At 40.7% G+C, this 25,843-nt stretch overlaps 1 protein-coding gene across 3 annotated transcripts in view; it reads right to left on the bottom strand.

Annotated features, from left to right (window-relative positions):
• Positions 1 to 25,843, bottom strand: part of PHF21B (PHD finger protein 21B) — a 165,884-nt gene that overhangs the window by 112,271 nt on the left and 27,770 nt on the right. The gene's annotated exons all lie outside the window — the stretch shown is intronic.

Raw genomic sequence — 25,843 nt, 5'->3', positions numbered from 1 at the left:
GGCTAATGACAAAGCTCACCATTCTCACTTTATGCAAATTAAGACAGTAAATGTATTTCATTGTGTTCTAATTGTATGATAAATTCACATTTTTAATGCTGTATTTCTTATATTCACTTCCATTTCCTTTTAGCCTATCTAATTTATTAATTAATCAGCTGTCTTGAAATATAATCCAGGCACAGTGTATTTCATTTAATGCAATTAAAAACCCTGAATGTTTTCTGGAGGGAATGTTTCTCAAATGGAGTAGGTCTTCCCTCTGGGAATTGCTGCACAATTTAGAGCAATGTAATCCAGAGAAGACTGGTCTCACTGATGAGTAGTTCTGTTTGTACTTTTCCCATACAGAAGCTCTTTTCTGGGCAAGACGAAGGACAAAACCCTGAAACCTTTACTCAGTTACTGAGTAAATCTTTCACTGAACTCATTCCCCAAATTCCTCAGTACTGTTGTTTCCTTCTCAATTTACATTCAAACTTATTCTCAAGGATGCCAAAGGGATTTCAGCTAAGTAAGAAAACAGTGAAATTCACCCCATGCTGGAGGACAGCACTCAATCCAATCTACTATGTCAGTCTACTTGCAGTCCTCAAATAGCATCTTGAACTGGAACTGAGTGGTGGATTTGAGTCCTGTTTTAAATACATGTGAAACAAATATAATTAACTTGCCTTAACGAGGGACCATGATCAAATGAAACTGTAAAAAATTTTATTCTTATTCAGACAAAACCACTGACTATTGAGAGACTCATCAGCTCAGCAGAACATCACAATTACTTTACATGCTGAGATCAGGCCACAAACAGAGGGTTAGGACCTCAGCTATATATAAACATCAGGATTAAACTGTGAAGTGCATAAGGGAAAGAAGGGAAAGAGAAAAAAGGAAAGATATACTAGTCCTATACTAAGTACATTTTTCTGTCTGTTACTTGCCTATCATGAATCACAGGGTAGTAAGTGAACTTCAGATGAAGAGCACAACTTTTTAGCTAACCTGTACCCATCACCACACACATAAACTGCAGCAAGCAGAAGGCCCAACCTTGCTTTTACTAATGTGGGGAATTTTCTTTTATCCAAAATCAAGAATAGGCCAATAAAAATAAACCTCTAGTACCAAACTGCAGAAATCTGCAGCTGTTCAATTTGCTGCTCCAAATCAGGGCCTGCGCAGTCTTTACCTGCATTTGAAACAGACAGTTGGCAGAGTTACTCTTTTTCTTTTTCTGGTCAGCCAGTAGCTGCACTGCTGTAATGGTAGATCTTTTAATTCCCAGGCACCACTAAGTCACAGAATGGCTGCTTTTCAAACTGCATTAAATTGTTTAACAGATATTACCTGCTCTAGGAAAGTATATTCTAGATAATCATGGGTTTAGTTAGCGTATCAGTTTTGCAGCCACTCAGTTTTCACCATTTTCTTTATATTAAGTTGATTATCATCTTAAAAATCTTAAAAAAAATCTAAGCTGTGCCATTGTAGTCAAACTCAAAAGATGTCTAACATGCAGAAGATTGACTTAGAACTGCCGAATACTGGGATGAAAAAAAAAAAGAAAAAGTCTGATGTGACTTGCCCTGGACACATGAAATAATTTTTTATCTGTTATACTTGCAAGTCTCTGATTTGCTACTTCATTCCTGCAGTCATCAGTAAGTTCCATTTAGATTTTAGCTGTCATCTCTAATGCCTACCTTTGTAAACATAACTCATTTAATTAACAACTTGTCTAGTGGCTTTTTTACCTTTTTTCCCCTCAAGGCTTATTAAAGCCTTATTAAAGCTATTTGCCAGGAGCATCTTCACAGAAAGCATACACATGGATGATACTTATTTGAAGATCTCAGATCCACACTTCTTATTTCATAACCACCTGGGCAAGCAATGCCAGGCAAAGCAAGTATCTTACAGAAATACAAACTTCATTTAGCACCTTTGCCAACAGGCTAGGATGGGGTTCACAGACAGGACTCTTCTGTGAACTCAAGGGAGCTTGCAGGGCTTTACAGCATGGTGAACATACTAATTTAATTGACACAAGGAGGTAATGTTAAGTAGTTCACAGTTTTAACTAGCAGCATGCCTTTAAAGCATCCACCACCTAAAGCACAAGTTTCAACCTAAAGAGGATGCAGATGGCTGCCCCAGCAGATGTTGGGCCTGAGCTCCTTAAAATTGTCACAACCGGGCACAATTCTGCTGAAGTCACTGCCAGGATGGGTGGATACATGAAGGACTGTCCCTAGAGCAGCAGGGCCATCATTTTACGAAGGGCTTCACAAAGCCACCCCGAAGACCAGACTCACTGCAGCTGGGGACAGCAAATGTGGAAACTCAGGCCCAGACACAGCCTCTACACCGATGTGTCTGCATGCTACCAGTCCCACCTGGATAGACACGGTAATCTGCAGAGCAGGACTCCCTATATGGGACATAACACGTGCTGAAGATCATCCAAATACGAGGTCAAAGCAGCTCTTTGCAGCAGCCACCTCGTGCTTATTCTAGACGGTCTAGCCACATGAGGATGTGTTAATGCAGGTGGCTAGCTATAACAAACTACACAAATCAGGCCCGCTTTGCTGCAGCAAGGCTGAAGGAATCTCAGTGCTTCTTGCAAAGCCCTGGATGGCAGGTGGGGGCAGCCACAGCCATACCGCAAAGCCTGACATAGAATTTGTTTCCACTTCTGCCATCCTGCAACTGATCCTCCCCTCAAAACAGAAAAGCAGAGAACTCTCCACATCCGCTTACTTTTTGGATCTAGGAATAGGAGATGAAAAGCTTCGGCCTGCTGCTACTCCTCTTCAAGTAAGAAAACAGAACTAAACCTATGAGCTAGGTCCAGCAGCAGCTGCCAAGTTTAATGCAATGCCAATTCCAAGGAATAACAGTGTTACTGTCCTCTCAAGAACCAGCTGCCCTTTATTTTTACTGTCATTTCTCATAGATTGTGAGACATTGCAAAAAAAAAAACCCAAACTACAGACCTAATGGCTTAGCCTTAAAAGCCTCTAGATGGTAGATGGCAACACAGACTGCCTGTAATTACATTCAAAGTCATATCATATGTTTAGCAAAGTGACTTCATTTACTGCACTAAATTCATCCCAATTTTCTCTGTGTGGTTGAAGATTGGGATGCTACAGAGGCATGGAAAGAGAGGTCAGGAGTTGACCACCTAGAACTGAAGATGTTAGTTGCAGAAGAAAACAATTAAGCGATACTGTAGCAAATGTTGAAAACCCAGAAAGCATTAAAGGCAAACAGAACCATTTTAATAGTTTTTCTATGCTTGCCTGTACATGACAGCTGCTTTTTAAATTTAATCATCTTAGAGCAGACTTCATCATACATAGTAATGGTGGCATTCACCTGCAGAGAGCAACTAGTTTGAATGCGCTGCTGAGAGATGCTCTATTTCACGAAGAAATGTGAATGCAAGGGAGAAAAATGTCAGCATCGTGCAAACAACAACCTTTGTCTGTTCCACACTCCAGAAACATCCATTCACATGAAAAGGATGAGAAGATTTAAAAAAATAAGTTCAACTGAAAACAAAGGTTCAAATTCTATCTGATCTCTGGGTTTTAAGCATGGAATAAGCTCAAATTCCTGTTCTTTGTACAGAACACCCTTTGCTGTCCCTTAGACACCCAACAGTTGTGGGAGAGCGAAAACTGGAAAATGTCACTAGTGGTGATGGCGCACATGACTTGTTTGGATGCTAAACAGTGCTGAGTACCTGAAATGCCACTGATTTCAGCGGGAAATGAGAGTGCCAGCGCTCCACGGGAACCAGACTTTTTTCTTTTAAATGAAAGAGCAATCCCCAAGAGACAACCAAGCTTTCAGCTAAGGAGGTGTAGATTTTAATACAGTTGGTAAAGCAGCAAGTGGAAAGAAAAAAGAGAAGACACTGTATGTGCGTCTGAGTTGCATAACACTGTCCCAGGCAAAACACATACTACTATCTAAGATAAGCCTGCAGAAGGCAATGCGGCTAATGAGAGCTGTATCTGGCCCCCAGGCACAGCTGTCCTCACAGGCTATCAGAAGAGCACTGAACCCCTCTGCTAGCTCATACAAACATTTCTGCTGCAGAGTCAACTTGGATCTCGTGTAGACAGAGTTCTGAGGTTACCAAGTCCTGCCATGCCAAAAGGGAGAGGCAAGTGCTTCAGCAACAGCTGTTCCTAACAGCTTTGTTACAAATTTATGAAGGTAAGCCCTGACACAGAAACCCCAGATTAAGTCAACTCCCTTACTCTGTCAAGTACATATTTTTCTCATTATTCAACACTTAATGGGGATGACAGCCAAGATTAAATAGTCACTCATCTTCTGTGCCATTATAGCTCCTGCATGATTGCTTCAAATTAAATCTAACAGTCAATGAAATAGTCAATATTTAATTTACTCATTGCAGGTGGCGATTTAGCTCCAGTTATGATACCATTTAATGACAGAAATATTGGTATTTATCACTTTTTATGAGTCTTCAGAAGATATGGGGTTCCTTCATCATGCAAAATGTCCATGCAGCTTTAAGTCATATGTTACTCTTAGAGTGCAGATTTTGAACATTAAGGGTGTGCTCCTTTTCCCTGCTTTCCTGGGTGCTCATTATCAGTGAAGAGGCATAAGGGTGCTGTGTGAGTCTCCAGAGACCTAGTTAGCTACACATGACAGCACCTACACTTCTATTCTGCTAAGAGCACCCACTGACTAGCTAGTGGCACATAGCATTTGAATTTAGAAGAACCTGATGTACCAATGACTGTCCAGGGCAATCAGGGCTAATTCCTACTCTTTGACCTCGCTGGCTTACTTACATAAAAGCCATTACACAAGTAGGGGGAGTCCAACCAGAAACATTTTGGTGACATTCATTACTGACCTTTTGACCACTTAAGAGTTCATCAGCTGAAGGCAGATTATTTTCACCCTGTTTCTACAGGAGAAAACAAGCAGCAATATTATTGCTCCCTTTTAATGAACATTCGATGATGTTTTGCTTTTTGTTAGCACTATTTTGTGTGAAACAAAATACAAACTTCAGCTCTCTGATGAGACAAGACTTCATGCTGAAACTACTTTGCTCTGAAAAATAGGGCTTCTCCAAAATTTCATCAGTTACTGCAATATAGGAAACCTCACCACATCTGCCATGGACAGTTTAGCCTTGATCAAAAGTCAGAAATTACAAAGAAAAGGCACGATGAGGCTGAGCATTTAACTTTCTCTCATCCCTTCTCTTGATGAGAAGGGACTGAGGGCCAGGTCTGCTTTAATCCCCACGCAACTCAAAGCAGTACTTGCTTGTATAAAATCCTGTATTCAAACTGACTCTCTGGGGGGTGAGTGATGAAGTATTTGCAGGAGAGAGGAAATACCAGCTGAAAGCTGGTACAGAGCATCAGCAGACAAGCACAAAGACTTTAGCCTTTCTCTCCCCCTGAAAATCTACAGAAGCTTATCTGTGCTTTGGGACCCAGGCAGCTTTGTAGGGGGATGCCTGAGGATGACCTCTACCACCCCCTAGTCCCTTGTGAATTTCTGCCTACAGAAAAATGCAGCTGAGTTTTCCCAACATTGCCTTGAACACAGTCCCTTCTGCACTATGAATACGGGCAGCCCATTATGTCTCCCTGTGCGTAGGCTCAGCTACGAGGACTCATGAAGGGGTTCTGAACATCCCTTGCTCTCCACTGGACTGAAGGGGAAAATCCTGTGCTCACAGCAGCCACTCACAGGCAAGGCCTTCCAAACAGAGATGCTAGTGCATAAAAAACGATCCTCTCTACCTGCTTGCAAAGCAAGAAGCAGCTCAACCTAGGACAACATTACAACCTGTGCAATTAACATAGTCAATAGTCTCACGAAATGTGCTTTTGTTTCCTGTAAGTGCTTTAGTTAAAAATCTGCTTTGGGATTAATTTGGGTAACAATCTGCTTTGCTAATCATGTGTTTGCATATACTTGTTTGGAATTCCATGTGTTGTGTATGTCATTACAGAGCACACAGTTATCATACTTTGCTTTCTGTTAATGTGCAAAGATCTGGTTGAAACCCAAGCACACTTCACAAAAATATCCCTGAAATTTTGCCTCTATTTGCCACCACAAACACTTCAAGTGGCTGGTCCCATCATGAGCATTTGTACCAAACAAAAAACTTTCCTGGTTTTCATTTAGGAATTTCTCTCTTTAAATTTTTAAGCAGACCAAAAGTATTTCTAGTCTTTATTAAATTGACATAATGGAATAATAAGCTTGATACTACAAAGATTTTTGTGCTTCACAACACCAAAAAATTCTAATAGCTTTATGGTGCATTGAATTTCCATGTCTAAACATAGACTGATTATCACGGGGGGGGGGGGGCGGTACAGCAGAAGAAGAGAGAAAAAGATTTTTGTAGCCATATGCTCATTCTCATAAAGCTGCACAGTCAATTAATGAGTTGAATAATTTCATATTTGTAGTTATTTGAAAATAAAAATGTGCCCATAGCCAAAGAGCCTTCCTTCCTCCTAGAGATCCATTTTTATTTATCTGAACTTTGAATGTAAATGCCTACAAAATGTGGGTGCGTTGTTTACATTTATGAGTGTGATAATGATCCCATCTGAAAACTACAAGGCTAACAATGGACAGACAGATTGTATCTTTGCCTCAAGCATTGTGGATAACTCTGCCTCCTCAGTATCATCATCGGAAGAGAATCAAATCTCTGCCTCCCCTTTGCTCCAAGGGATAGTAATTTGCCGCTGATCTACGACAGCAGTAAATTACAATGCACCAACCCCCACTCGGCAGTGCCCACTGATACCCTCAGGTGACCGAGCAAAACCCTTTCCCACTCCTCTGTCCATCTGATGATAGCCATGGGAAGAGGCAGGAGGAGGTGCACCACACCTGTGTGGCTGGAAAGAAGCACCACTCCAGGGATTTATAGGTCAAGTGATGATTTAGCAAAGGTTTCCTCTACATTTACCATGCATGCATTTGCAGCCTGACCTTGTGCTGGCCTACGGGATGTCTGAGTGTTTACATCTGCTGTATCTCAGGCCCAGTTCTGTCACCTCAAACTGCTCCAAGATGCCCTCATGCCTTCCAGATAGTCCTGCTGGCACACAAATGCCTCAGCAAGTCCATCAATTGTGCACAGAAGTGTAGGAGGTGGATAAATGGTTGGGGTAAAGAGAACTTTAAGGATAGTGTACTGTAATTTGTCAGCCAGCTTTTCCAAGCTTCTAGCCACAAATAACTAGAAAAGACCCACTATGAGGAAAAGCACAGGTCTCCAGGCAAAAATGATGTGGTTTTGATTGGACTCCAACCAAATGTTTGACAAGACTCCTCAGACCGCAAACCTAAAAGCCATCCATCCAGAAACTACTCACTAGGGGTCTAAGGCAGATTTTCACATATTGGGCACTGAGCTGCTTAGAAAATCCAACTATGATCTTCCAGTGAGAGCTTTGGATATTGAGCACTTTGGAAAATCTGGTGGTAAATCCACAGTCCACTCCTTTTGTTTCATTAATTGGCTGTGGGGTTTAATTTCTTCATCTCACTTTCTTCCCTCAAGTGTAATTCTATAATGAAGGCAGCTGATATGGGTTTATGTTTCTGAGCACAGCTAGATATGCTGCCTGTGGTGATTCCCACTTAGAAATATATTCTGGGTTATCCAATGGGCCCCTGGCCTTCCATATAAATATGCCTCCAAAATTATTTCAAGTCCAAGTAGGCAAATGATTATTTGAATTTCAAATAAAGGCATTGCTAAAGACCATTATGGAGACGTTAGAAAAAGACCACCTCTGGCTCAGGAAGTCCCCGAGCCACAAATTGTGGGAGGTTGCATGAAGTATCCCTGCTTGCCTGCTCTGCTGTAATACCCTTCCCTTGTACCTGTTGCGGGCCACTCCACTATGAGAGATGGGATAGTGGGCTAAATGGACCTTTGATGTGACCTTGTAAGTCACTCTTAAGTTCTTATGGATGCTTTTGTTTTTAAGAAGCCAGCATCAGTAAAAAGTGAGGCTTCAAAAATTTCGACCCCAATACTATGTTTCAAGTTGTCATTGCCAGAATAAAAAACATGAATTTGGCAGGCACATGATGAACTCTTGACAGTAGGTTTCCATTTGACTGTCACCAGAAAGAATGCCTAACCTTGACTTTCCAATATTTCCTAGCCTTTCTAGAGCCAGAACAAGTGCAGGTATTACAAAGAGTACTCTGGAAATTACATCTTAAAAAGAGTTTATTTCTCCAAATATCACAGGCAAAAATAGTAATCTGGATCCAGTAAATTGCTGTGGCTGTGACTGCAATTTGAAAATAAAAAGCTTCAGCTTATGTCTTCTCACTAATTTACCTCCACTTCAGGGAGGTCTGGAGAATAGACAACATAGATAATTCTAAGTTCTTTCAGGGATTTTAGAAACTTTTCTTTCCTCCAAACGACTTTTACCTCTACACTGCTTTCAAAGAAATAACAACCTGGGCTCTGAAAGTACAAGGTAGTATGAAGTTGGAGATCAAACTTTTAATGGCATTTAGGCACTTGTGCTCTCTTTGATTTCAGTAACAGTTAAAAGTTATTACATGCCTAAAAACCTGGGACTACAATCTTGCAGTGGCATATAAAAAGCAACACTGGCAGCTTGAAACATTCAGAAACTCAAGACCTCAGCCCCTTCCCACACACACAAGAACAGAAATGAGATTGAAAACTCAGAATTACATTGAAAACTCAGAATTACAAGCAGAATGATTCAGGTGGGCTCCTCTAAATGGATTGAGGTTTTGAGCTTCTCTCCACCATCAGTAAGATAAAAACATTTGGTTTTTTTTAGAACAAAATCTTAACATTCTCTGAGGAAACCTAAGCCTTAATCCAAAAAGTATTCACCACTGTGGTATCTGTGATAAAACCATGATGGCTGCCAGTAAGGTGAGCCCCAGAGTCCTAGCATTTTAAATCAGGGTTTGAAGCCTGAGTTACATACAAGCAGTAAAATACTCATTTAATCTCATCCTAATCTCCATCTGTCAACACCCCAAAATCACAAAACATATTGGAACAAATAGGAGTATCTCTCCAGAAGACTCCTGGAATTGCAATAACAGGATCTCTGCACTCACATCAGCTCAAGATGGAAGGACACTTGCTAGGCACATAGTTGTATCCAAAGTAAAGGTGACTTTCCCACTATTTTACTTCAACAAGCAACAGACTATATTAGAACAACACCAGAAAGCCAAATAATAATAATTAAAAAAAAACCTCACAACAAATGAGGTTTTACTGTTGTCTGTAAACTATAGGAGGGAAATGTCTGAAAATGAAGTCAATGCTTTGGCTGTGCTCTGCAAGAATCCCAGCAGCATCACTGCCAAGTCACTAACACAGCTGATTTTGAGGTTACGCTGTCCCTCTTTATAGCAGGGCAACTCTGCCGCAGAATGAGGTGGCGGTGGGGACACTGGGGAACCCTCCCCACTGCTGACAAACATGAGCCAAAATTTCCCCAAATTAAGTCTAGGTGCTCAGTGAACCTTGGCAGGATTTGTTCTATTTCTAGTCCTGCCAAAAACTCAGATTAGAGACACTCACTTCTGGAATTGACCCTGAAAACCCAGAGAGAAGCAAAAACTGATTCTGCTCTTACCCACCCCAATCTCTTGCACATGCCGTTGCATCTCATTGGGCTCCTCAGTAATCCTGCATCTCATGCCAATAGGACACAGGATTATAATTTCACAGGAGTGTCTCTGCAAGTAAACCAGTAAATTCAGATAGAAAGAGTGACTAAACTCAGTGTGATTAACCAACACAATAAATTCTAATGACCAAATAGCTTGGACCAATATTTACCAGTGCATGCTGTTGAGTTGATCAGAATACAGAACTCTCTGTGCATGGAAGAGATAACCTGTTATCACACTGCAGCTTGTCTTTCACACCACATGCACCACTTACTACACAACTGAAGCACAGCTTAGCAATTTTATTCAGCCGGTCTGCCACAAAAACTCAATTTAAAAACTGCATTATTGTAACTTGTGGATATGGATCCCATTAACTAGCTCCTTGTCACTTCATATAAGCACCATTTCTTCACATGTATGGTACCATTTTAGTAGAAGCTTTTTTTTTTCCCCTCCTTCTCTCTCCTGTGTTATCTCAATCTGACTAAACTTTTTCTATATGCTTCACTGTACTTCTTCCATCCCTCTGGCATTTTAAGACAGGAGGTGCATTTTTAGAAGCCTGTTCATTCACTGGAGAGGCACATACTTGCTTAATATGAATGGAAGGAGGGAGGAATCCCTCCAGGTACCATGGAAGCAGTTTAAAGACACTTTGCTGCTCTCCAAGATACTCTATTACTCAACAATATAGCGTGAACGTTAAATAGAAACTCAAAACATGGCATTTTAAGGTTCTCAGTTCCAGGCATATAGCTTCATACCATCAGAGTGCAAGATGTGAATCCAGTAAATCAGCTGTTCACACCTCTCTGATCACCACGCCATCCTGTTACCTCTGCTTCCCTATCTCCATCTGCCCAGTCTTTTTTTGTCGGACCTAAAGCTCAAATCTATGCTAACTCCATTGTCAAAGTTCTGCCAGCCCTTCCCTTCCAAACACTCTCTTTTTTCTCTTTTTTAATCTAGGACTTCTCTTTCAGCTGATTTAAAAACTGACTGCTCCGAGCTGAAAACATGGGAAGTATTATCAATCCTGCAATATTTTCATCCACCAAGTATTAACTTCATTTGTGCTTTGAAAAAAAAAAAAATGCACTTCAGCACAGTTCCAACTCATACATACACTCAGCAAGGCAGAGCCTGGCCAGTTTTATAGTCTTTCTATGATGCCCTTTTCAACTTCCAGCTGGGACAGTGGCCTGAAGGCTGCTGGAACTTGCACCACAGCCTGAAAGCCAGGGAGAAGTGGAGTGCCAAAGCGACCTACATTTCTCTCACAATTCCTTAGCTTGACAGAAAATCAGCCAGACTTGAGGCAGGATGTCAAAATCCTTTGGCTTCACCCTGTGCTCTCAGAGAACCACAGTGCTGAGTGGGAATAATAAACAAGCAAGGTGCTCTGATAAGGGATGTCTTGGCACCCCCAGATTGCACAGGCTGGAGGGTTTGTGTGAAGGGCAAGACCTAGTGCCAAATGGGACTTAATCCCTAACAGGCTGCTGTTGGCATTTTTACAGGATCTGTAGCAAACTAAAAATAATGGAGTAACAGAAGTATTTCTTTGTATTATAAGATTACATTTTTCAAAACAAATGCTGTTAGCTAAAAGCAGTGTGAGTATGGGGAATGCCTCATTCATCCTAACACGCTGTCTAGGATAACAAGGCCAATAAGAAGTCAATTTTAAGTCAATAATATTCACTCTTCGTACTGTTTGCTTCTATTTCACTCAGCTTAAACACTGACAGATCAGTTTCCAGTTATAGACAGGTTGTCATAATGCTGCTGGACACTGGGACGTGCTACTAAAGCCATGTGAAGAAATGTCAATCCTGGCAGTTAGCGACATTTCAGTTCCAGATTAGTAAAACATAAGATACAAGAAAAAGGGCAAACAAAGCCTTGACTCCCAACACTTGTTCACTTTGAAAGAATTTGAGTAATATATACCCACAATGTATCAGTCTCGCCTATTTTTGATGATTTAAACAGCTCGAGAAGGACATCCAAGTTTGCTGACACAACTTCTCTCCCTTGGGACTTGTTTTGCCTAGATAAAAATCACTGTTTTCAACAGAGCCATTCCTAATTTAAATAAAACTGAAAACAAAATCATGCCTTATCTTATGATCCCAAAACACAGTGCTCAAGTAGTGAAGAGGTCATGTACAGTGTGTGGCAAAGCACAAAAAAGATAAAGTCAATTCCTTATTGTTAAAGTTCATGGAAACATGCTAGTATGTATTTCTAATTCCTGATGCTACTGAAGATCTCCTGAAGGATGTGGATTGAACTTGAGCAAATCACTCTGAGATCTTGAAAGTCCACGAGTTACAAACTTATTCTCAAGAATGCAGCTGAATTTTCATTTGCCACAGCACCACAACCAACACATAAATGGCTTTATCACATTTGTAACAAGTCAATAACTTCACAGTTGCCAATATGACTACCTGTGCCCCTTAACCAAAACACTTACAGGGTGGAGCAATGCATCTAAGTTTTGCAAGACAAAAAATGCAAAAAATGCACTAATAACTATGACACACTGTTCCAGGGAACCCCTCTGAGTACTTTCAACACTTGGAGTCCCTCTTTAAAAACACCAATAAACTGAATGATGCAGCAAAAAACATATGTGACTTCTCGCTGAAGGTGATGGGAATGCTTCACTGGTAACTGGATAATGCCCGAAGTGAAAAATCCACAAGGCTGCAAGGAAGAACCCAAAAGTCCTGGTTTCCACCCCTGTACTCTACTGATTAGACAGCATTTTCCATAAGCATTTATGAACAGAGGCTTGAAAGCACCGAGGCTGCAGGTCAAATAGGCACATACCCTGGTTAGTGTGGAAGGTAAAATCAGTTAACAGTGAAACAATACACAACTGAAATTCACAGCAAGGTAGTTCCCTCTCAACCTCGTCATAGTATTTCCTTGAAATTCAAAAGATAACTTCTGTATGGGATGACTAAGGGAAAATAACAGTCTGTGGAATAGAATTTGTAAAGTCTATCTAGGTTATCTAGCCCAGTATGGTCTTAAGCAAATCAAATGGGCTTCTAAGTGATCGTCATCTGGAATACCACATCTTGCATTGCTTGCAAATTTCTTACATTTTATACAAACTCCTGCAATAGTTGACCATCATGATGAAGTATCAAGGACTTCAGTCTATCTGCCCAAGTTCTTCCACTACCAGTCTGTTTGGAATAAACTGCACACTACGAGGGACAGTTATTAGCAATACACGTACATAGCAGTCTTACCCCATGCAATTCCTCTACCAAGTGTCTCATGTTGAAAAAAAACATAAAATTAATTTCTTTTTTGAACTTCACTTGCTCATTTAATTACCATCAATATTGAGATTAAGGATCTTCCCTAAAGGAAAACAAAGACACTGTAGTACTTTTAAAAATATTTTTTCACTACCCCATGCTCTAAAACACAATACTTGAGGATAAACAGTCCTTTTTTTGCAAAGCAAGAACTGCTCTGGTCTCTTTGCTGCAGTTAATTGATACATTTTGGCATGTCAGAGCACCAGCAAAAAAAAACAAGCAACAAAAAAACCCAGACTGAAATTCTAACAAAAGCCTAAGAAAACCTTTTCTTTTTCTATATCCTGTACTTATTCTTTCCACACTGGTCCTGAAAACAAAAGCCCAGTTTTCAAGGCAAAGGACACCTAGGGGGACTTTATAGACAAAGTATTTATCATCTTAGAGTCCTCTTTCACAACATTAAACCAATGGGTAACATTAATTAAGCCATACAAAAACCCCTCCAAATTATTCTCCTCATTAAAACACTACAACAACAAACCATTGGTATGTTCCGCTGATCTTTAAGAATGTACGTAAAAAGGCTGAGTCTTGATACAAAGCTTGCTGAGACTTTTACATCTTCCCCATGTGAAAACGGCAGGGCTGGAGCCTCAGTTATCAGTGAAAGTTCTGATTTGGAAGCTAATGATATGCAGCCTTGGGCTGCTAGAGGGAACATGGAGCAGTAATCACACTAAAGAACTGTTACTAAGGCAGATATATTGCTTTGCCATCGTAACTATTTAGCAGTTCTGCCCCAGCCTGTCTCTACATTAAGACAGTTTGGAAAGGGAAAGCTCTCTGTTTTAATCATCTTAATGCAGTGGGCAGTTAAGAGGATGCATAAAAATGTTGCTCTTTAAAAAAAAAAATAAAAAAAGAAAAGGTTTACAGATTCTTTCCACTTAGCTTTTAATTAAAGAAAGGAGAGGTGAGTTCCTAGATGGGAATGAAGCAAGCCTGTGGGGACGTGCTCAGGACCCAGAATGCAGCACTTAGGTGATGTCTTCCACACACTGAGCCTGAGGATGGACTGTGACCACTGGGGTGCTGCTGCACTGGCCTGATTTACTACGGCTTCTGCTTCAAGTGGTCATCAAAGCAAGTTCAGGCATGGTTCATCATTATTATTTCATCAATTAAATGCACTATGCTCAGCTGGCAGCCAGTGAAGTAGGCTGTCACAGATGCATCCAAATCCAGGTCAAAGGGGGTCTTTGCTCTTAAAAAAAAATGTACAAATCCACTGTGGAATGGATGTTCCATACTAATCAAAACAGAAATGGTGGAAAAAACAAAGCCTTAAGATCTAGCAGAAGTTGACCAAGGCAAAAAAAGAACATACTTCTGTCTCTCTCATTATTCACTGGACACACTACCTTCTCAGGTTCAAAGAAACTTCCATTAAGGCAAAAATTCAATACTCGGCACTACATGCCCTTGCTGCACAAGGCTCGGAAAATATCCCAGGCATTTGAGGAACTTTTTCTTTCCCGGAAATCTTACTGTTTTGTTTTGAATGCAGGAAACAAATGAAACAAATGAATGATACTGCCCAGTCACTGGAATGCCCTCTAAACCTCGCCGCAATCCAAAGCCTTTGCTACAGGCAGCTTTGGTCTCCCAGGGTGATGGTAGAGGTGCAGTGACCTCAGCAGACCCAAACCACACAGGTTTTCTTCTCCTCTGAAACAGCCATCCACAAAATTCCTTTACAAGCCATGTCACCACAACTGAAGAGCAACTTGGGTATTATTGCTATTCTTAAAGCACACTTTTCCTTTGCTTCAGAATCTATTTTTATATAACTTCCATCTTACAGATACTCAGAATGGTCAGCACTGCTGGTCTTTGAAATCTAGCAGCTCTGAAGCCTTTTAAAGTTAGTGTAGTGTCTGTTCTTGCAGACTGATGGTGATTATTTGAGGCATCAGATGGATCACAGAGACTTTTCGAAGGAGTTCTATGTATTTTGTACCTCAGTTTTGTTAGCTCATATCATGGATATTCCCATTTGTTCCAAGTCATTATATGCGTGGCTTTATACAACATTGATCATAGGGGTGGGTGACAAATATGTTTTCTTTTCAGAGGTTATCAGCTGACAAATAACTACCATTAATCTTAGCTCTCCATCTAAGATGTAAGGATTTAGCCCTCATCTCCGTCAGAAATTTATATTGGAAAGCAGTTCAGAAAAGGAATAGGTATATCCTTTCTTGAATGGCAGCCAATGAACTAAGATGCCATGCAGGAGGAGGAGAGTGCAGCCAGCATCATTAAACTAAAAGCCCAACCCACACAGCTGACAGGACTTCATTTGATCATGAGCAGCAGCTTAATCTTCACTGCAGCAGCAGAAAGGCAGACCAAAGAGGCCCCGCTCTGCATTGCTGAGGAGTCTATGTATTATTTTTTTTTCCAAGTGGTAAGATAATCAATACTGAAAATGACAATAATCAATAACTGTTCCAAACCTAGTTACAAGCCATTCTCCACACATACTAAACTGTCAGTATCATTAATAAAAGCGTAAGTGCTCCGATCTTGCTCCCCTTTCAATCAATAGATTTCAATGGGTGCAGCTAGAGTTCCCAGTCATAGTATGTTGTGGTTCATCCTTTATTCCTCATCTTTTGTATAAAAGATGGCACTCGCTGCCTTGCTTCTGACAGGTACAGAAAAGGTCTGGCCACAGAAGTAATGATACACTAGGCATCTCCCATATTTAAAGAGAAAATAGGATGTGCAATAACTTGGGTGTGACACAGCAGCCTTTTCTATGCATTCATCTCAAAGCATTTGCACATTAAGTATCACATTAAAGCACAGTCCAACTATCCTCAACAACAGATGGGTCACTAAGGACACAGATATATAATGATTTGCCCACAGTTAGAGAAGAGAAACTAGAAGTCGGACACAGTGTCAGACTGCACAGTGTTTTGCTTGCGATATTCTTTTAACAAGAGGCACTCGAGGGCCCTTCCTTGGATGTATGTAACATACACATTTATCTTCACATTTTCTAGGGCTTAAGCCAAAGATAAACATGACTTTGCTCACAAAACTTGAGTGTGGCCCCTCTGTTAAGGGCATGAGAAAATCAGCATCTTCTATTACTCTGGCTCCTAACGGAAAAAAAGGCTTATTCAACAGTAAGCCTTTACAGGCTTACCACCTACAGGATGGGATGGAACAGAATAGAGTATTTCAGTTGGAAGGGACAAACATCTACTCCAACTGCCTGACCACTTCAGGGCTGACCAAAAGTTAAAGCTCATTATTAAATATTGTTGGAATGAGAGCCATCCTGGTGCCACTACTGCCTTGGTCCTGCTGGGGCATGGAGGGGCTAGGGAGCTATGCCTGTGCCCACAGAAGTGTCTCTGCACACTGGATCTAGGAGGCCTTAACTGAGACCAAGCTCTACATCAGAGGCATTGTACAACCTCAGCACCAGGCAAACCACTGCCCTGAGGATTTCTTTATCGAGAGATACGAGAAAAGCCAGGCTGCTTAGAGGAAAAAAAGCACAGGAGGGACAACTGACTTGAGGCCAAACTGTAACTCAAGAGCAGTTACAAAGGAGTTTCAGTCCATTACTGATTTCTCACAAACTGTCCACAAACATCTCTCATTAAATGGCTTGTCAAGCCTAACCTGCTTGTACAATTTACACATCTCTCTTTTTCCCTCAAAGAAGTAACTCTATAAAAAATAACACGTACTTCCTTTTGCACTTCCGTAATATGCCATTGAAAACCAACTGCAGATATTGCATACTGAGAAAGGTGCTGTAATAATCAAAGACACAGACGACTATCACTGGGCTAACTGTGTACACGTCAGAAATAACCAAAAGTTTGTTACAAAGGAAGCGAGAAACAGAAAGATACAGATCTTCACGGCATGTTGGGAGTTGGGGTCTCTGAAAAACAGTGATGCTTCTACATACAGTTTCCTAGCTGATAACAACCTGTCTTTATCTTCCAAGAGAAGCTGCAGCTCTTGGTCTCTCTGGTGATACCACCACTCTCCGCCCCATCGTGACATCCATTTCAGTTCCCACAGCTCTGACCTCAAGGGGAGCCAAGCGACACCAAGAAATACTTCAAAACACAGCTGAATATCACTTCTTGGATTTCAGCACCATCTTGAATCACGTGCCAAGAGAAGCAAGCACTTAAGCACATCTGTCAGGCAGTCCATTTTCTAGCAGCAACCCTGTCTCAAGCTCTCTCTGGCTCTGCACCCCCCTGCCCCAGCCCGCCGACCAGTGAAGCACAAATGTGACTAACATGCTGCATTTGGCACAGATGATCCTGGAGCAGGACACTGGCCACTGCACACTGCTGCACTTGAGTAAGGTGTTCAGTCTGCCTGCAGTGGAAAGGGAAGTATGAGGCAAATTCTGTTGAGGCCCTTCTCTAAGCAAGAGGCATGACAGGTCTGAATATGTGAGCTGAACACCTCTGGAAGCAATAGGATTGTCTTCCCCAGGCTTTGAATCTTTGCAGTACAGCACCTCTTTTAAATTACAAACAATGTATCCAGGAAAGGTATTAACGAACATTGTGCTCAGGACAAGTTTGCTTAAAACACACAGTTTCAACTAGGCTTACACAGCTAGAACTTGCTGTAGTACACACCGACTACAAACTCCCCAGTGGAAAGACAGCATGATTAAGAAGTCACACAGCACTATTACCAGTCAGGGTTTTCACGACAAGCTACTACTCCTTGACAAAAGACTCCAGAATACCTAAGACTTTACTGGAGTCTGAGTATTGGCATTTTCACAGCTGCAAAGAACATGGTTCATTTTTCTTAATATAAAATTAATTTTATTATTCATGCAAAAATACCACACTTGTCTAGAAGCCAGTTCATTATAAAAGTAACTTTATATTGCATTATTTCAGATCATAACAACATCATGTGCTACTTTTTATTATAAATTGAGGTAATTTAGACTTAATTTTTATTATAAATTAAAGCAACTTGGGACTGGATCTATTTTTGTTCTGCATTTCTGTAAAGCTCAGGGGAAAGGATCTTGAGCTGTGACTGACATTCAGAGGAACTGCCACAGTACTTATGAAGTAAAAGAAAGCAATGACTGTGCTCCCATTATTTGTGTTAAAATGGCACAGCCGATGCTAAAGCAACTCTTGTACATTTTAGAATGTTATATGACAGAAAATCAAGTCACCCTTACTCTGCCCTGAAGTGAGCACAAACACAAATATAAAAATAAGCAAAAATATATAATAAGACAAAAGCCTCCTGTGTTTAGAAACAAACTAAATCAATCAACACTAGTGCTAAAACCAGTACATTTTACTAATGACAGTTGTATGGTTAAGGCCAGACATTAATTAAATGCAGAGTTATGAACATCCATGTGGTTAAATGTTGCAATTGCACACTAAAACATGCTTGACACACTTCCAAAATTTAATCTTTTAACTCTGTTTCTGTGTATGTATAACAGCAATTTCTGGGATAGTTATAACAACCCTGCAGTGTTTTACTGAGTTTGAAATCTGTACAAGATTATAGCATCTATTATCTTGAACTGCAAAATACTAACATGCATAATCTGCATGAACACAGTGAACTTTGTAATATTTAATAGACATCCACAACCTTTAGCATTAGTTAAGTAGCTGTACACATGCGCTCAAGACAGTAAGGGAATATAAAATATGTGTCTGGTCAGTGTTTCATTTCAATTTACCCTAGAAAAAGAAATATCTGCTGGTTCAGAGTTCTACTGTTTCATATTTTTCAAATTCCACAACAAACTATGCAAATGATAGTCTCAAACCAGAATATTCTGTCTTTTGACAAATTGTCCAAAACCCTCACGTATTCTTTTTTAACATAAACAAATTGTCTAGCGCCCATTAATTTTGCAAAAGTAAAACAAAATTGAAACTCAGTTTTAAAAAGAGCTATTCCAATCTTTTAGAAGATGCATATGTATAATATACAGAGAGAGAGACTGCAGTACTGTATATTAAACTCTGACAAACTGGAATTAAAATACACATTAAATGTTCAACAAAATGGCTTCAAAGAGGCAAGTCCTGTCTCCTGGATGAAGATACTCATGTAACTACATTTAGTTAGGGACTTTTGTGGGCTTCCTGGGCAAATAATGGGCTCTAATCTCAGTTATTCATGATGAAAAGAAGGCAAAGTCATAAAATGGCATTAAAGGCACATTATCTGCCAATACAGCCTGCTCCAAATGTGATTATTACTTGTAGAACATCAGCTTTAACAAGAAACCCATTTGAAATCACTAGATTTTTTTCATTAATGTTTGTTCTGCCATAAGTCAGTTACTTGTGATTCCTTCATCCCTCTTGTTCTTAATAGCACTGGAGAGGCCACTGTCACAGAGAGGACATGGGTGGTACAATAGATGGCAAATAGCTTAGGTGATCCATGGGCTCTAGTAATGCATGGAGAGCTTTCATGCTCGTAGCTAGACAGCTTTCCTGAAGATGGGTCAAATTAAAGTCCAATTCAGAAGCATATGTTATTTACCAGAAAGGTCTCTTGGGTGCCAGATAAAAAGGCATTTTTCTTTCATCCTTTTTTTTTCCTAATAACTCAAGAGTATTCAGTTATGTCTTTCATATACTTATATAAATACATACTTTTAGAGTTGTTGTTGTTGTTATTTACATGTTTCCAGGCATATACCTAAATTCTTTTTCCAGGGAGCTCTGTCTACGCAATCATTACAGGACTGGAAGCTGAAACTTTGGCAAGTAGCTACTATCATATGCTAAATGTTCCTCAAGTACAGCATGGACCGAGTTTTCATGGCCACAAAAAAGCCCTTAGAAGAGGGGCATTCATGTGCTGACACACCTGGCCATAACACTGATCACATAAAGACAACCCTTCATGAACAAGATGTTTAAAGTTCTGGAAGCTGACAAAGATCCCAAAGTGCAAGAACTCTGATCAGTCCTTACCTAAGGGAAGTGTGACTTTGGGAAGTGAGGAGCTTGGGTTTACTGAATGACAACCGTGGGTGCAATGGCACCTAAGCACTGGCCCTGCCAGCAAATTCTGGCAGCTTGCTTCTATTCGCTTGACAGTAGCAAAAGTGTCCTGGGTCCTACAGACCCAGCTGTGGTATGGGATCCCAGAAATTCCCCAAATAGAAGCCAGCCTGCATAGCTGCATACTGGAAAAAGACACAGGGTTTGGGATGCTTGCTGTTACTCTTCGATATGTTATCACTTTAGCCAAAACAGAAAGACAAAACACAAAATGCTGTCATGACATGACAGCATGATTCTTGCTTGCTCCCCTTTGCGCTGGTACCATTTAAAGAAGTCTTTTTTTCTGTAAGACTTTTCTGTTAGTAAATAAAACCAGCATCTACTGGGACTTGATTATTCTGCATCGGGAACGGATTATTTTAATGGAATAAGACTTACGTAGAAAAAGATTCCTAGTGACTACAATCACTCTGAAGTCTCAGTGGTGTTGTAGAGCAGATGAAACTCTGAAAGAAGTTTAGAGGACTTCACATAGCATCCCCAAGCTGAGCTGGAGCACTTTCTACGTATTACATACACACAAATGGAGAGGGACAGTCTGTGAGAAAGCTGCAGGAAGCAAGTGCAAGTGCACCACTCAATAATGGCACCAGGGTTACTGTCACTTTAACAAGCTTCTACTATAGTGCTATTATCATTCAAAGCTCCTTATCACGCCAAGTGCAAATATTATGACTAGCTGAGCAGCTAGAGTAATCATTGCCGTAACTGTGTACGTATATTTGTATTTAATATTGAGGGCTGTTGCTGTCACCAGGCTATAAAAACCAAACTGGCATTAACATCAGTGCTGAGGATTTGCATAACACTGACAAGGATAAAGACTGGCACATTGCTTGATGTGCACTGTGCAGGCAGCTTCTCTTTACAGCACAGAGCAAATGGCTGACCAGCACCAGCCAAGATTAGAGGGCTTCTTATCAGATGCCAACTTGACAGCCAACTGAATAAAAAGGGGCACAGCAAACAAGCACTGTTCAAAACAGAGGGAGCCCCGTCTACAAAGCTAGAAATCATCTTTTTGCTGCCTAACTCAACAATGATTGAACAGAACCTGAGTTGAAACTCCAACATGTCTGGCAAACAGGGACCTTCTCATGAGACTCTTTCAGGTGGGAGGCAGGCTACTGCAGGTACCCTTTGAGGCTGGGCACTACCAAACCACACCTACTAAAGCTGCCAAGGGGAATCTGAGGTAATACACACTGTCACCAGTCAGATGCGCAAAGATGAAGTGTAAGTTCTTATTTTCAAAAAAAGATCTACCAAATGGATTTTGGTAGATTTTCAGGGCATGAAAGCATCCAAGCTGTGCCTTAGCCATGGCCCATCAATATGCATTAACCCTTTGTGACGCTACCCTGGGACCCAAGACAAGGGATGCTGTGTTCATCTCTGCCACAAAGCTTCATCTTCCAGAGTGGCCAGGGGTTCCCACTGGTAAGAGTAAAGTGTTGGGCATTCCTGAAAATCTATCCATTGATTTCTCAGTGCCCCAGCGTGTGAAAAAGTAACATCTTACTGCCTGGGAGACAGTGATGTTCAGACATGTAAAAAAGAAGAGGTACAGTGACTGCAGTGACCCCTCATTCTTATGACTACTTCTTTAATGAAAGCAATGGAAAACCGTCTTAAACATGCAAAAGTCTTGTATCACTGTTCACATGTTAAAGTATTGCAAAGACTCATGTCAAATTTACGTCCAAGTTAAATTCCCCAACATGCATCACAGGCAAACTTGACCGTTGTCATTAACTAAGCTCTGGTCAAAAATGGGGTGGATTGTTGCAGCTTCAGTTTCTTACAGCTCAAAGGAAGCAGAATGTTCTGTGAATTAATGTATAGTAGGATCACAGAAAACTGTATCCACAAAGAAATCATGGACACAGGATCACCTCTGCAACACCTACGATCATTGACAGCAGCTTCCGTTTCCAGGAACTGGGGCAATGGGTGTCTATAATGGAATATGGGCTCTGCATCACAAAAACATACACTTGTTTTGGTTGAATTGTTTCTGTCTTGCTTTTTACTGGCTTTTCAATATGAACATACAAAGCTGAGAGCCCTCAACAGTGGCACTAATTAATTTTTTTTAAGTGATGTTAAATCCTAAATCAGATTTTGCAAATTGCTACTCAGATCACTTTTGCTGGTACCAAACAAACTAAATGATTCAGCAACAATGGCATTAATCAAACCCTGAAAAGCCAAGTGACCCACTGTTCTTGCTTGATAACTGGAAAACAGTGCAAGAGAGGGCAGGAGACTGCAAGATTAAAACTAAAGAGATTCAGCAGGAAATTGAAACCAGTGATGCTCTTGTTGCTACATTGTGTTAGGAAAGCAAGCCGGCTGTCCTAGAAAATGAGAGGGAATTTGCAAACATACCCAGTACACAACTTCAAGAAAGCAACTGACCAGGTCTAAGATATAAAAACATGGCTATATTTTGCAAAAGTTTTCATATACTCAAGGCTTTAGGATATATATTTGGATATGTGCAGTGCTAAAAATGCACTGGGATTGAGTACACTTTCAGCAAGTTTGCCAAAGGCACCAAGCTGTGCTGTGCAGTGTCAACATGTTAGAGGGAAGGGATGCCATCCAGAGGGACATTGACAGGCCTGAGAGGTGGGACAGGGCTAGCCTCTCGAAGTTCAACAAGGCCAAGTGCAAGGTCCTGCGCTTGGGTCAGGGCAACCACAAGCACAAATACAGGTTGGGTGGAGAATGGATGGACAGCAGCTGTAAGGAGAAGGGCTTTTGGGTGTTGGCTGATGAGAAGCTCAACATGAGCCATCAGTGTGTGGCTGCAGCCCAGAAAGCCAAATGTATGCTGGGCTGCATCAGAATGAGTGTGACCAGCAGGCTGAGGGAGGTGATTCTTGCTCTCTGCTCCATGCTGTTGAGATCCCACTTAAGAGCCTGTGTGCAGTTCTGGTGTCCTCAGTGCAGGAAAACCATGGACCTGTTGGAGAGAGTCCTAGGGAGGGCCACAAAAAATCATACATCATAAGCCTTCTGACTTTATCAGCTCATGTCTGTGTTTATTTGGTCTGCGATATCACCTGGTGTGACCTAGCATAGGACACTGGGTATCAAACACTAGAAAGCAAAAGAGAAAGAAAAATGGCTTTTTTAAATACTAGGCACTGTTCCCTTCCACCTAGAAGGGCACTTTAAAATATTATTTCCTAATTATGACAGTAACTGAAATTTAACAGGGCAAATATTACACAGTGAACACCACCAAGTATGTTTTATGTAAAGATTAGATCTAATAAGACACTTGTCATATATTCCACAACTGCCAAACGATTTTTAAAAACAGATTTATTGAGGGTGACCAGCTGTATAAAAGACTGTGTGACCTGTAACACTGTAGGTAAAGAAATTATCAGCTTCAAAAAACAGTGAAATTACTTTATCTATTATGGCTACAAATGGTGACTAACTCAGTTACAACTGAACTCCACCAGCAAAGGGAAAACTGTTCCCTGCGTTGTTTTAAGTAAGCTTCAATGTACATTTGACAGCTGTTTGTGTCTAGATAGGTTCAGAGTTTTGCTTTTGATTAGTTGTCTCAAGCAGTAGCTGTCTGGGGTTGCTATGCTCATATCCATTTACTTCCTTTTGGCAAAAGACTCTTAGAAGCATCACTGGGGATGCAGAATAAAACTTTTATAATTCAAAATTACGTATTTTAAAATAACTCAGTTGGGGCCTCTATTTTTAAAGGACGTTCTGTAAGTCACTTTCAAAGATGTAAAATCTGCAGTGATGCTAAGCTCTGCGCTCACACTGAGATTACACACATATCTATGTAAAAATGTATATATATGTATACACAAAAAATTAATATACATGATCATGCTATGAAATCCAAATCCAACTTCAGAGCCTGATTTTTAAGATACCATCCTAAGTACTGGAGGGACTGTCATTTGGTCAAGTAACCAAGAAAAGCTGTAGTTGTGAAGTTGGGCTCTGAGCTGATTTGGTTTCTCCAGGCTTTCTGCCAGCTTTCTGCAACGAGTACAGCAGGTCATGACAGGCCCTTAATGCAACATCCTAATCAGTGCAAGAATCCTAGTGATGTTTTTTAAAAACAGTTTTTAATAGCTTGGTATAAAGCTGTCTTTAATTTCAGTTTTAGGCATGTCTCTGTTCCTTTTTTTTTCCTCCCATTAATGAAAATTCATGCTCTTATGTTTCAGAGCTTTCAAAGAAACAGTTGCCAGGGTTGATCACTACAAGTGTACACTGCCAGCACGATACCATTATCACCTCTTCTTAAATTAATATCAGGTAGTTTACTCCATCTCAAAAATATATCCTGAGACAATCAGTTTAATGGCCTATGCAGGTGCACTGCCAAATCAAGACAGATAGAGCAAGACAGCCAGAAGGGTACCTTATGTCTTTTCTAATGCCTCATTTTAAGTTACTTTTAATTCCACAAATCCAATTTTTCCATATTTGAAGCTTCTTGTAGCAGGATTTATATCACATACCCTTTTTCTCCTTCATTTAAACTTCCTGTTTCAGCTGACCAATAAATATGCTGTCTTACACAATTCCAGTAAAAGAAGTTTTCTATGGGCTGCTGTCACGAGACTGTAGTTTACATACAAATGCTCCAAAGAAACCATGCATTCACAGATGGCTTTCAACTCATTCTGTCGACCAGCCTAAAAGACTCAAGCTAGAGAAAAGTATTCCATTTGTGCTGGGAATGTGCAGGAAAGCTCATATACTATTTAAAGAGATACTGTGCAATTCCTGTTTGCTACAGCTGCAAAGCTACATGATCATAATTATTTCAGTGAAGTCTCTTCTGCTGACTAGGTAGATACCACAAAGACAGCACAGCTGTTAGAAATAAGGTCCAGATCCATAAACTTATCTATAAGCTTTTCATTTCAAGGAGCTATTAGCTGCAAAATGCCTCAATGGATCTGCATACAATTCAGGAGAGCTCTTCCCACTTCCGCCACAAACTCTTAGCATGACCTTTGTCACATCACTTACGCCTCATCCTTTACCTCACCTACCTGTGAACAGAGGGAAGGGAGACAAGCATTATCTACAACAAGGGCTTGGGGAGTTTGGTATTAATTTGTGCTTATTAATTGCTTAGAGAGCTGAGGAAGACAGGGAAATGTAAAAGCAAAGTCTTTTTATTACAGGAAGTTGGAAGGCAAAAAGTGGGACAACTTCTGTAATCCTCAAGGAAGGCTCCCAGCTGGGAAGGAGTGTACAGAGGGAGGCAGCAACTGAAGGAGCAAGCACTGTGCCATCAGGCTTGCAACTAGTCAGCCTCTTTCCTTCATTCCTGCCTCCTGCAGAGTCCCCCACTCTCTGTTTCTTATGTACTCCTCAAATTTATTTCATTTCACATTTTATGTACTTCTTCCAAGCTCTGCGTTTGTTCTCCCCTCAAACAAGATTAGAGCTGGCGCTTTACTCACTGTAAGCTCAGTCTTGCCAGGTGCTGAGCTCCCCTGTAAAATGCCCCACAGCCAGAGAAGTCGGTGAGCGCGAACCGAGGGTGTTCAGAGCTTTGCGGAAGGGCAGGATCCCACCATCAGAGAAAAAACTCTGCAAACAAATCTCTCCTAACATTTCTTCACAACACAGGCTAGCTGATGCTTCCTTACTTGCTTTACAGTTACCCTG

This window comes from Pezoporus wallicus, unplaced genomic scaffold, assembly GCF_028554395.1.
Source record: "Pezoporus wallicus isolate ANWC-B61680 ecotype Strahan unplaced genomic scaffold, APGP_CSIRO_Pwel_v1 scaffold_3294, whole genome shotgun sequence".
Taxonomy (NCBI): Eukaryota; Metazoa; Chordata; class Aves; order Psittaciformes; family Psittacidae; genus Pezoporus; species Pezoporus wallicus.
Note: the sequence above shows the minus strand (reverse complement) of the source record. Positions and strands in the feature narration are given on the sequence as shown.